Consider the following 12,862-nt stretch of genomic DNA (forward strand, 5'->3'; position numbering starts at 1 on the left):
CTGTGACATTTTCTTAGACCAAACAGGTCTGCTTGTCAGCCAGTGTGTATCAGTACAGCTATTCTGACTGACTTTTTAAAGATTATTTTTTAAATCCTCTTTTCCTGACTGCAGAACATTCTTTCAATACCTTCTGTTGCTCCAACACATTATGTATCATTTAATGATTTAAACTTGCCATTTACACCAATTACACGAAATGACTGTCTACAGATGTGTTTCCTCTACTGAACTGTATTTTTCTTGAGTCACTTTTTGTTTATTGTGGTTTCTCTAAAGTCTGTCCATACCCTTGGCTTGCAGTAGGGGCTCACTAGGTGTTTTCTGAATGGGATTGAGTACTGATAAAAGTACACAAGGGCCAATTGCTCTAAGAGAATCTTGGAGGACTTCTTTAAATGAAAATCTTTAGCAAAATCAAGGGGAGCCAATGCAGTAGAGTGGTTGACAGCTTGCTGATCTTCCTGAAAAATCTTTTTTCCCCACCTGCCCAAAGACCTAAAATGACTTTATTTATTTATTTTTGTCATCATTAACAAATCTGCAAATTAAGTGGTGTCCAGTGTGATATTATTTTAATCATTCCACCACATGGCTCAGAGGCAGTGATTTTTAATGGAGTAGCAAGATTTTTTTTAAAAAGGGAACAATGAAAATAATAATAATGATATTGAAAACTATATCAGCTAACATTTATTAGTTCTATATCCTTTATATATTTTTATTTCATTTATTTATCAGCTCTGTGGAGTAGGAAAAATTATTATTCTGATACAGATGAAAAGTGAAGGTTTACAGTTTAATTTACTTGCCCAAGTTCACATAGCTTGTAAGATGTAGTGATTGCAGTTATATGGCTATTCTTATAATGACTGCTATAGTCAATTAATCAATGATGCTTTTAACTGTTGACATTCATTCAAATAACTTTCTTAAGGGATGAATTTAAAATTCTTACCTAGATATGTTACATTCCTTTCTGGAAAGCTATTGCTCAGACTTGAATTTATCCTCCAATCTGAACATTCAGATAATGATGCAATAAAATCTCTTATGGGATACTCATCAAGATTGTTATATGCTAAGAGAGGGAATAAGATATATTTTCATACTTTTGACTTTTATAAAGTGCTTTCCTCCTTGTTGCTGCATAGGAAAACTCTAAAATTGCATCATATGAGCAGGGTAATCTGCAATTATTTACAGAGGCATCCCATAATATCTCACGTTATCACTTTTGTGGAAAGACAGAATAGGAAGACACCCAAGCTTTCATGAATATTTTAAAACCCATACTCACTGCGGGAGGGAGAAAAGTAAGTTTAGATAATTGCCAATTCATTTCAGTCAGTTGTATTCCAAGTAAATGTTCTGTCCCAACATGGCTTCCATCTTATCTTTTGAAATGGCAGAAGCTAAAGCTTTTTGTTGCTCAAAGTGCTAGTTTTGTTCCCATGTGAGAAGGGAGAGAAGCAAAGAAAACACGGCTTAGTATCTGCCACAGTCACCCATGTTCTCAGCTCCAGGAGAGAGGGGACCTTTGGGGAAATTATTTGGCATTTATAGCCAAGTGGTTCCCAAGGCAGCTGCTGAATGGAGCTGAGTATTTTGTTAAATGATTTTCCTCCCTGACCTTTATTACTAATGAATCTCCCTCAAGAAGTATTTAAAGAGTAAAAAGAAAGGCTGTTTTTATTAATCTTTTTTCTCTTTGCCCACAGAACCCAAGGAAATGGTGTTACCTGGCAAGCAATCTGCTGTCTTTTATGAAAAATCAGATCAAGGTAATGCTTATTTTGAATTGATAAATTTTTTAGTCTTTTTAACTTTGATACATTAAAATAATTGGCTTTCTTTGATTAATGGTTTCAGCTATTGAATAAACCTTCAAAAAATTAAATCATCACCTGAAAAGTATAGGAAATAATTTATGATGATCACCGTATTTGTGAAGTGAATAAATTTTAAAGTATATATTAGCTTATCAAAACATTATAGATAATGGTTAATTTTGTGACATTTTTCTTTCATTTATGTTAATATGTGAATAGGATCTTGACTAGAAGATTGCATTCTCTTTGGAAATAGCTCCAATTAGTGTATCATGTTTACAAATGGTAGACAATAAGAGAATTAGATTATTTATCAGGTTACGGTGATGAGATTTTCCTTTTATTTAAGCATTAGTGAGATGGCTTTACATATTTTTTGAATCTGCAAAAATGTGGGTACAAATTCCTAGAAAATTTCATCAGGTTTTTAAAAAAGGTACCCTTGCGCAAAACATATTTTCTTTGGAAGATTGAATTATATCATACAGTTGCTGAATAGCATGCCTGATTATGTTTAACAGATTGCCTATTTAGTTGTTAAATTTTTCAAATTACTGTGTGATTTATTTACATATGTTGGACTAAGAATATGAATGCTCATGCAAATATTCTAATGACATGTACATGTAAACAAAGTGTGAATATAGACACAGATATACAGTGCGTATATGTTTCATGAATAGAGCTGCTATCTCAAAGTAGTTTTTTTCTAGAAATGCTTCTGAAAGGTTGGAATTGTGATGGGGAACTAGACCCATCTCTCAATACTATCTACTCATTTATCTGTGAGGATAGGATGTCACTGTATGTATATGAAAACAAATAATAGAATGATTGAAATGTATATTAGGCTGCATGCTAATTGGAACTAACTGGGTTTTATTTTTGACAACTCTTTGAATTCCTAAACAAATGAGTGCTGAAACAAAGGTAGCATTTAAATTTAATGGACCTTAGCAGAAAACTTATTTCTGAACTTTAGAATGAAATATGGCCTTTTGTAGCAACGTGGATGGAACTGGAGAGTGTGATGCTAAGTGAAATAAGCCATACAGAGAAAGACAGATACCATATGGTTTCACTCTTATGTGGATCCTGAGAAACTTAACAGAAACCCATGGGGGAGGGGAAGGAAAAAAAAAAAAAGAGGTTAGAGTGGGAGAGAGCCAAAGCATAAGAGACTGTTAAAAACTGAGAACAAACTGAGGGTTGATGGGGGGTGGGAGGGAGGGGAGGGTGGGCGATGGGTATTGAGGAGGGCACCTTTTGGGATGAGCAGTGGGTGTTGTATGGAAACCAATTTGACAATAAATTTCATATATTAAAAAAAAAAAGAAAAAAATAATTTGCAGTTGAACAAAAATAGGTTGGATTGAAAATTGGGGTGTTTCTACTTATTTCTGGCTTTCAGTTGATTCTTCAAAGGAAGTAAAAACCCTTTAAGGAAGCAACTTTTCTCCCCTAAAGGGGACTTTGAATTGTAGGCACTCTTTTCAAATTTTATCTATATTAAACTGTTAATTCAAACTATAAAATATCTAAAAACGGTTAATGTCATCAGTTGAGGGTTGCCTTAATAGAGCTATTAACTATGACTCCCCAAAGACAAACATAATGAGAACTGCCTCAAGAATATGTGGAAGATGGTGAAGCTGAGCTATATGATATATAGGCGTAAGGGGCTAGGGGTATAAGTCGTAGAAAAATGCTTGTTTAGGGGAAATTGATGGATAACACAGTAAAGAGAGAAAAAGAAACACACTAAATGAGATGAAGTCAATGAAGAAGTTCAAGGATCTATGATCTTTAGAGTGAAAATAAAGGATGAAAGGAACACAGACTATCCAGGATGCGTTCTTGTGATGTTTTTCTTTTTTCAGAGCTCTGTATATGCTAATATTCCATTTTATTAGCCTTTTTGTTTTATTTAAGAGATGGACAAACTCATTTTGAACTGAATGTAGTAAAAAAAAAAAAAGAAGTTAGGGTGGAAGGAGAGATATTTCCATTAACATGGTAGAATTTCCAGAATTATGTATGCAGACTAACAAAATTTGCTTCTCAAAAGTGAAAATAAAGGAACAGTCCTATATATGGCTAGAGTCCAAGTGCTTTGGTCTGACAAAATTTCCAAAGAGCTTATGCTCTAGCATGTGTGCATTTGTGTTCAGGTTGGGAGTGGGTGTGCGATGAGTAACTTGGGTGGGAGAAATGGTGCTCATGTCATTATTTCTCTAAGTTAGACCTTTGGATTCATTGACATAGGGGTGTTTGCAATCTTATAAAAAGAATTCCTGTTAATAAGACAAAGAGTGCTAATTATTGATGCTCTATTATCTCACAATGGGATATGGACATTGAAATTTCAATGTTTAATGTATTGTTGGATTCGATTTGCTAGTCTTATTGAGAGTTTTTGTATACATGTTCATCAGAGATATTGGCCTGTAGTTCTCTTTTTCAGTGGAGTTTTTATCTGGTTTTGGTATCAGGGTAATGCTGGCCTTCTAGAATGCATTTGGAAGTTTTAATGGTGGAAGTTTAAGACATACTAGTGAAGGTGTTATTTTTAGACAAATGGGACCATTCAGCTTTTCTTAGTTGCACATGACAACTAACACTGTCATTTTGAGTAGGATTAACTCTGGCAATGAAGCTCAGAGAGCAAGCTGTTGAAATAGCAGACACTTTTGTGTGTGCACATACTTGAAAGTTCTGCATTTGACCCTTTTAAAAGGGGTATTTTAGTCACAATATTATGAATTTTGTCATTCAAAGAGAGATGCTACTTCAACTAGCCAAGTCAAAATATCCTTATACATACCTCTAGTAAGGTTATGTACAAAAATAAAGATTCCTATTCTGTTCCATTTTTACGTATGTTTATATGTCCTAGAAATAGGTTGAATGTCATAAAGAAAATTTCATGTCTGTAATTTATTTTCATTATGTAGGAATGTTAAGTTTTATTTCATTGTATTTAACTTTTTTTGTAGAATTTGTAATAAGATATTAAGGACTCAGCATTTTGGGGGGTTCTAGGTGGCTCAGTTGGTTAAGTGTCTGACTCTTGATTTTGGCTCAGATCATGATCTTGCAGTTGGTGAGATTGAGCCCTGTGGTGGGCTCTGCACTGACTGGGCAGAGCCTACTTAAGATTCTCTCTCTTTCCCTCTCTCTGTGACTTTTCCCACATGAATCCCCCCTCCCTACCAAATAGATAAAGAACATTTTTTAAATAAGATTCAGCACTTTGTTGATGTAATCTAGGTTGACCTCTAAGCTTAGTATACACACACTTTTAAGAATGGAAAATAAATTACGTCATAAGGCTAATGTATAGTGTTATGTTCAAGAACACTAACAAATGAGTTGTAAATAAATTGTTTAGTGATGTGTTTCATTGTGGTTTATTTCAACAGGCTGTAGAAAACATAGATGTAATATATGTTGAGGTTTAAAAGAATGAAAATCTTCCGATATTTTGAGTTTACTACATTACTTATATTTTATATTATTTATCATATACCTATCCTGAAATAACAATGGAAAGTAAATCATCAAAACTTACAGGTTGACTAATAAGTTAATGACCATGAATTTAAACGAGAGTTAGAAATACTTCTATGGCATGTGATAAAAGGTGTTGATGCCATTGTCACATTACCTGATTTAGGTTCAATATGTGAAAGACGTATTGCTTTACAGAAAAATAACTATTACAACAGGCAAAGTATGCTCCCAAAGAGTACTTAAAGTGCAAGTCACAGAACAAATCACTGAGCATTTTCATACAGAAGTGATTAAAAAGTAATTCTTAAAGAGGATTTGCATGAAAAAGAGCTATTATGAAAATTCCAAAGAATTTTTTGGCTTTTATAGTTTTTGTCATTTGAAAAGTTCTTGTTATTTTTTACTCTTCTTAGGATTAGATTCTGGGGGATACTCCATCTTTTAAGAGCTATTTAAAAACTCCCAAGACTACAAGGCATAGCACTGTCTAGAATCAACTCCTGCAAATAATATTCAAGTTCTTCCATCAATTCCCTGTCTTTATTTCTTACTTTGTTTCTCTCTTACTCCACTACATACTTTAAACATTATTGTCTTTCTTTATTCTTGAATAAATACTCCACTCTGAATGCCCAATCTTTCTCCCGTATTCCCAAGCCTACATAACCTTAAAACTTCTCTTTAAGATGCCTCTTGAATTCCTCATAATACTACAATGATATCTCTCCCTTAACCCATATTCTCTTAGTAAAGTCATCTAGATACACAGACATGGGGTTTCTTTTCTTTAATATGATTTTGAAGAAGAAAAAAACAACAAAAAAAGAAGATTCTTCTGCCATCCAATGTTACTCCCACTTTTGAGTGAAGTAATGAGCTCCTTGCATTTCCATGGTTTCCACTAAAGGAATGTTTAAAGGCTAAAATATTTCTCTGTACTATGAGGTTTATAATTTAGCTATGTCTTGTATTAGAATTAATTAATTAATTAATTGAGAACCCACTCTCCCTTTATCACATCTTCGCAATGAGAGTAAAACCGAAATTCAAATACATTAATTTGTAAAACAAATAATTTTTGACTATTGAAACACACTCTCTTCACCAACAGAAGATTGCCCAGTTCTATCACCCATTGTTTTTGACACTTTACACATGTCATTGAAGAAAATTCTAACCTGAGCTACTCAACTAAAGCGTTTATTCCCTAAGAGCAAAATCCTGCCTTTTAAGGACACTACCTACTGCATATCTCACATTAGAACCAGTAGGGAAAAAAAGTTATATTATAATTTGTCACCTCATTCATTTATTTGTTCATTCATTAAGTCAGTGTTTACCTACTATATTCATAAGTGTTCTAGCTAGAGTGAGGTATGTGCAGAACTTGAGAGTGTATCTCTTTCCACACACACACACACACACACACACACGCACACATATGCGCGCACCTTATATACATACATACATACATACATACATACACTACAAAATAAATCCTTTTACATGTGTATAGAAGCATATTCTATGCTCCTCATCATTTTTCCTAAGTTCAGTTTCTTCTGTGTTCTTCTTTTCACCATCATTCATGTAGATTGTTGGAAGCCATTAAAGCTGCCCTGAAAGCTATTTTTAAGTTTGCAATAATTGTTGAACCTCATGCCTAGGAAGTATGTGACCCTTTTGAATATGTGTGTATGTTTGTGGATATGCAGCCTGAAATAACATATTCCCAGCTCTACAGTAGTCTCTTTAGGGTAGCATCTTGAAAGCACTCAAGTACTAGGTGTGGAGTTGGGGAGGGCTATGGTTATTTGGGAAGTTGAGATGAAATTGTGACTATTGGGGTTGGAACAGGGTCTTTAGGAACTGGGGCTGTCTGGGACTTGGCAATTCCCAGTAGAGGACTAAGGACTTCAAGGGAATTGGTTCTTTTAGGCTTCAGCGTATATGTTAGTTCTCATTTCTTTGGATTTACAGTACTAACATTACTTTGGAAGGGGAGCAAATAATTGGAAGCACAGTAGTGTGGGCAGAGGCAAATAATTTATGACATGGGGTATCCACTAGAGTTTTCAAGTGCATATGTATGTATGTTTGTCCCTTTCTCTCCCTAGTTATATATTTTTAATGAATTTGGCATTTAAAAAATTATGCCACTAGATGTCAGCAGCAACCTCCTAGGGTTCCCGTGGCCTTAACTCATAATGACAACAAATTGGTACTTTATTAGAACATCTTATCTGAGAATAATAAGTACCTATTTTGAAAATGTAAGAGGTAGTTTTTTGAGTTATGAGAAGGATTACAAACATCATAAAATATTTTGAAATTATTTTTTAAACTTGTTTCTGTTCACATGTAACAAGTTACTTTTACTTCCAATATTATCTCTACCAATGAGATGACATAAGAACTATGTGTGGAGCTGAGTAATTTGTCAGAAGTTGTACTAGATGCCGATCTCTAAACTTCTGTTTCAGTGCTTTATGATTCATTTATGTCACGATTACATGAGTATTTGTGCTTGGGTTTATTTCATTCTGTTTTTGTGGAAGCATTTTGATCCTCCAGCCCATCAGAAGATTGTGTGGTATTAATTTTTTAGCATCCACATCTGTGTGCTATTTATTTAGCAATGTCTAACCTTTCTTGGAGCTGTGCTCTGTTGTTATAAGATACTCAGAATGCTTTGATAGATACCAAAGAGTATTATAGGTGTTTGCTCACCAGTAGACAAGGAAAACTTAGAAATATGAAAAAAATATGTATTTTCCATGAATTATAATACATATAATTGTTTAGTCCTTAACACAGCAGGTAAAATGATCTCAAAATTTTTTCCAGAAATTAATAAGAAAATTATAGGGAATGCCTGGGTGGCTCAGTCGGTTAAGCATCTGCCTTTGGCTTGGGTCATGATCTCATGGTGTATGGGTTTGAGCCCTGCATTGGATTCTCTGCTGTCAGTGAAGAGCCCGCTTCAGATCTCTGTCTCCCTCTCTGTCTGTCCCTCTCCCACTCTTTCTCAAAAAAGAAATATTACAAAAAATTTTAAAAAGGAAAATTATAGTATTGGCCAATGTTGGCCATTATTTTATTTTTTTAATTAATTAATTTTTTTAAAGTTTTTAAAGTTTATTTTTCAGACAGAGAAAGAGACAGAGAGAGAGTATGAGCAGGGAAGGGGCAGGGAGAGAGGGAGACACAGAATCTGAAGCAGGCTCCAGGCTCAGAGCTGTCAGCACAGAGCCCGACATGGGGCTGGAACCCATAAACTGTGAGATCATGACCTGAACTGAAGTTGGTCGCTCAACCGACTGAGCCACCCAGGTGTCCCTGGCCATTATTGTAAATAATGCAATTAATATCTGATCAAATCAGAATCACATTAGCAGAATGATTCAGACTAATCTGTTGGATTTCAGTCATGAATTAGAACTCGGGTGATTAATTATTAGTTGATCAAGTACCAAACAGATTTTTACATAATCTTGAAAAAGGTAGTATTACTCCCATGTTTCTCCCTTGGAAAAGTACTACTTTCAGTGAATTTAAAAATATATGTCTTAGGAAAAGCTGGAAATGAGAATTATGAAAATATTTCCTTTCCTAAAACCAGCTCTACCAAGGAAGATACTAATGTTAATGTTACACTCTCATCACTTTTAAGAGTTTTAAAAATTGATTTAGTTGGTGTAGTGAGGTAGGGGCTAACTCAACTAGTACATAAACTAAAAAAGTAATTCCCTTCATACTGAAGTTGTTACATTTGAGAATTATTGGTTTGATTTCATCAGATTATCAGTAAATTTCTTATTTTTTTTGCATTTCTGTTGTAGAACCACTAGTAAAAGGGACTTACCAACATTTCCCCCCAAGATTTCAGTTGTTATCCTTTAATTATGTTTGTAGGTGGTAAGGCAAACATTTTAAATCATGCTGCAGTTACTTGACCCATGTACATTCCTCACGTGGAGCAGGTGCAGTGAGTAAGTGCAGTTAATAAATGGAAGGCACATTATTAGCCAGATGTTCAGTTAAGGCCCTTTCAACATTTGAAGCACATCACTGTCTTGATATACAGCAGTTCATCCTCTGCTTCCAGCACTTAACCTTCTAGAAGAGGTTAGGGGTGAGATGTGACCAGAGCATTTGTCTGAAATCTGTCTCTTTCTTTATCTTTTACAAATATTAAATGACACAGATGTTCAGGAAGTATTTTGAATAGAAATGCTGCCAATGCTAAATAAACTCTAAATAGCTCTCCATCAAGAAATGAACTCCTATTTCCAGTGCATTTTTCCTCAACATACTCATTTTTCCATCCATTGACATAGATTAAGTTAAAGTATAGAGAGGGTCATTTTCCCTTCAGGCTGTTCCAGAAATTCAAACACCTCAACCTGAAAATCAAGGGTCATTTTTTCCGATGCTGCATCCCAAACCTTCCCAACCTCATTTCCACCTGATTCTTCACCCAGCTGTTACCTCATAGCCCATGCACAATGATCGACCCACCCTGTGTATGATTTACATATTTCTACCTTGATGACTTTTCATTCACCATTATGTATCTCTTTTCATTTTTCACTTCAGAGAGAGAAAAGTGTAATAGGGACACTTGTGGGAACGTGATGATCTATATTCAAATTCCCTATTGGTGATTTATTAGCTTATTGGTACTAGACTGAATGCAAGCTATTTAACCCATAGAGTCTCATATTGGTTTCTTCTACAAAACCATGAAAAAATGCTTAAATAATTGAGTCAATGCTAATATTAAGATATTACTTTTTAAATGATTTATTCATTTATTTGGGGGTGGAGGAGAAGAGAGAGGAGAGAGAGTATTCCAAGCAGGCTCCACACTGTCAGCACAGAACCCGATGTGGGGCTCCATCCCATGAACTGTGAGCTCATGACCTGAACTGAAACTGAGTCATTTGCTCAACCGACTGAGCCACCCAGGAACACCTAAGATATTACTTTTGACTCACAATAGCTATTGTCACATAGTAAGTGCTTAATGTATATTAAGTACTGTTAATTCTGTTAAATGAATCTGAAAATTCACTTTCATTAGATTTATTCTCAAACTTACTGTCCTTCATGCAGTCATTATTAATCTTACTGATATGTGTTTGCAACTCTACCTGACACCCTACTTGTACTTTCATATTTGGTGACCTATGTATCTTATCCTCTTGGTATATTATACTCATAATTAACAGATAAGATAATAATACTTGTCATAGCCACACCTAGGGATATTGTGAAGGCAAAATTAGAAAATAAAAGTAATGACAAAATTAGTGATAATTACTACTTATTCTGTTTTTGTTATGTGTAAGGAACAGAACTAGGATCCTTATTTACATTGAGTTATCACTTAACATACATGTATTTTGTGGACATAGGACAGGGAGGCAGTGATTCACATTAAGACCTATTGAGAAAGGAAATGGCAGAACATCTGAGTACAAAAGTCAAATAGAAATGGAAATATAGAATTGAGTTCACAAGAGAATTTACAAGCTGAAATGAAACTGTGACAGAGTTTTACTGAAGTTATGTAACTGGATGAGTGACTTACCTGAAAGAGCAGACCGAGAAGGGTCGCTATGAGAGAACAGCCTCTTCCCCCACAATACACACAACTCACACAGAAGGGTGAGGCTCAGAGTCATGTGTGTCTCTAGTTTTTGTAAAGGTAAGGTATAATGTTCTCTTGGAGCTAATGTATTTATCTTTTTAAAGTCCACCATTCAAAATAGTATCAGACATAGAATTATTCTGTCTGAAAAACACTAGGAGAGAGAAAATTACTCTTGTCCTTATTTTTGGCCTGATATAAATATTGTTAACAACAGCAATTAATAATATAATGAAAATGTTACTGTCTATTTTGCAAGGAAGAAGTTTGATATTTGATCTAATTGGTGGTGTGATAGCTAGGCATACATCAGATATTAGAAATTTATACAGGATATGTGAAAGGCTTTGCAAATCATCTACTTTTACTACACTGACAATAAGTGAAGTGTTTCCCATTATATGCTTACTTTTTCTTACAGATTTATTACAATTATTAAAAATTTAATAGGTCAATATTCTCTCTTTGTTAGAGCACATGAAACATGTGGAAGGTATCTCATTTTTTAAATTTTGTTTGTTTTTGGAGTTTAGTTTGGGAAACCCTTTTTTTTCTTTAGGAAGCCCACTCATATTCTATGTGGTACTGGCATTTATGGATAATAATAATAGCAAATATTTATTGACTACTTATTTGATGTCAGGCACTGTTCTAAACACAGCTCTAAGATTTAGGGGTTGCTGGCATCATGGTTTCATATTTGTCATAGTAACGCTGTGGAACAAACACACAAGGAGAAAAACTCAAGGGCACAGTCTGCAGATTGGGTGGTTTTAGCTGGGTTTGCTCATGTATCTTCAGACCGCTGAAAAGTCAGCTGTGGATTGGTTTTGCTGATCTAGGCTGAGCTGTCTTATGTGTCTTTGAGTTTGGCTGGGAGAACTGGGCTGACTCAGCTTTGCTCTACTCAATCTTTCTTCCTTCAACAGTCTAAACTGAGCTTGTTTTCATGGTAGTGTTGGGGATCTGAGAGAAAAAGAGCAGAAATGCCTAAGGGATCTTCAGGCCTATGCTCAATATTGGCACAAAGTTACTTTGATCACATTCTATTGGCCAAAACTAAATCTCAAGGTTAGCCTAGGATCCAGGGAAATAGACTCCATCATTGGATGAAAGAAGCTACAAAATCACATTGCAATTGGTCAGATAGAGGAGAGGGGAGAATGGGAGTGAGTTTTGCCATCAATCAATCAGAACCTCCTGTCTACATGTGTGAAAACCCAAATTCAGTGAGATTAAATAATTGCTGGTAGTGTCAACTTGTGAACTTTACCTGGCCTGTAATGGGACATCATTTTCCAGGACCCAGGATTGGACAACGGCCAGGCATGGTGTATATAAACAAATTAATCACAGTCCTTCTATGAGACTTGGTGTCCAAGAAAAAATTTCCTGTCAGGATGTTGACTTAGCATTGCCAGTAATCTTTTGTTCTGCCATTTGTAGAAGTTGCTGGGGCAGTTGAAAAGAGAGAGAGACAGAGAGAAAAGAGACAAGAGAGAAATACAGAATGATTAGTATGCATGAGAAAGATGAATTGTATCATTTGAGCCACTGGATGCAGATACACTTGAGACTTTAAGCTTAACAGTTTGTTAAAATAATAAATTTCTTTTTTTGTTAGTCTAGTTTGACTAAGGCTTCTATTACTTGAAGCCTAAACTATTTAACTAAACTGTAAAATAGTTAAGCAAAACAGTATTTTGCAAAAAATGGCTACAGCAATATATCTAGTCTCATGTGCTTTCCCATAACCTCCTTGGCATTCCTTATCAAAAGGTCAACACTATTTTCCCTTCCCCTGAACCTGATGGGTTTTGTGTCTTCTCTGATGAGCAGAGTACTGCAGAAGTGATGCTAT

The 12,862-nt window shown here is 34.9% G+C and overlaps 1 protein-coding gene across 1 annotated transcript in view; it reads left to right on the top strand.

The window, feature by feature from the left end:
• The window catches only part of INPP4B (inositol polyphosphate-4-phosphatase type II B), a 758,464-nt gene that overhangs the window by 125,167 nt on the left and 620,435 nt on the right, over positions 1-12,862 (top strand). The window contains 1 exon segment of the mRNA XM_019420351.2: positions 1,722-1,784. The gene's annotated coding sequence lies outside the window, so the exon portion shown is untranslated.

This window comes from Panthera pardus, unplaced genomic scaffold (genome assembly GCF_024362965.1).
Source record: "Panthera pardus isolate Hobbes unplaced genomic scaffold, ASM2436296v1 HiC_scaffold_13, whole genome shotgun sequence".
Taxonomy (NCBI): Eukaryota; Metazoa; Chordata; class Mammalia; order Carnivora; family Felidae; genus Panthera; species Panthera pardus.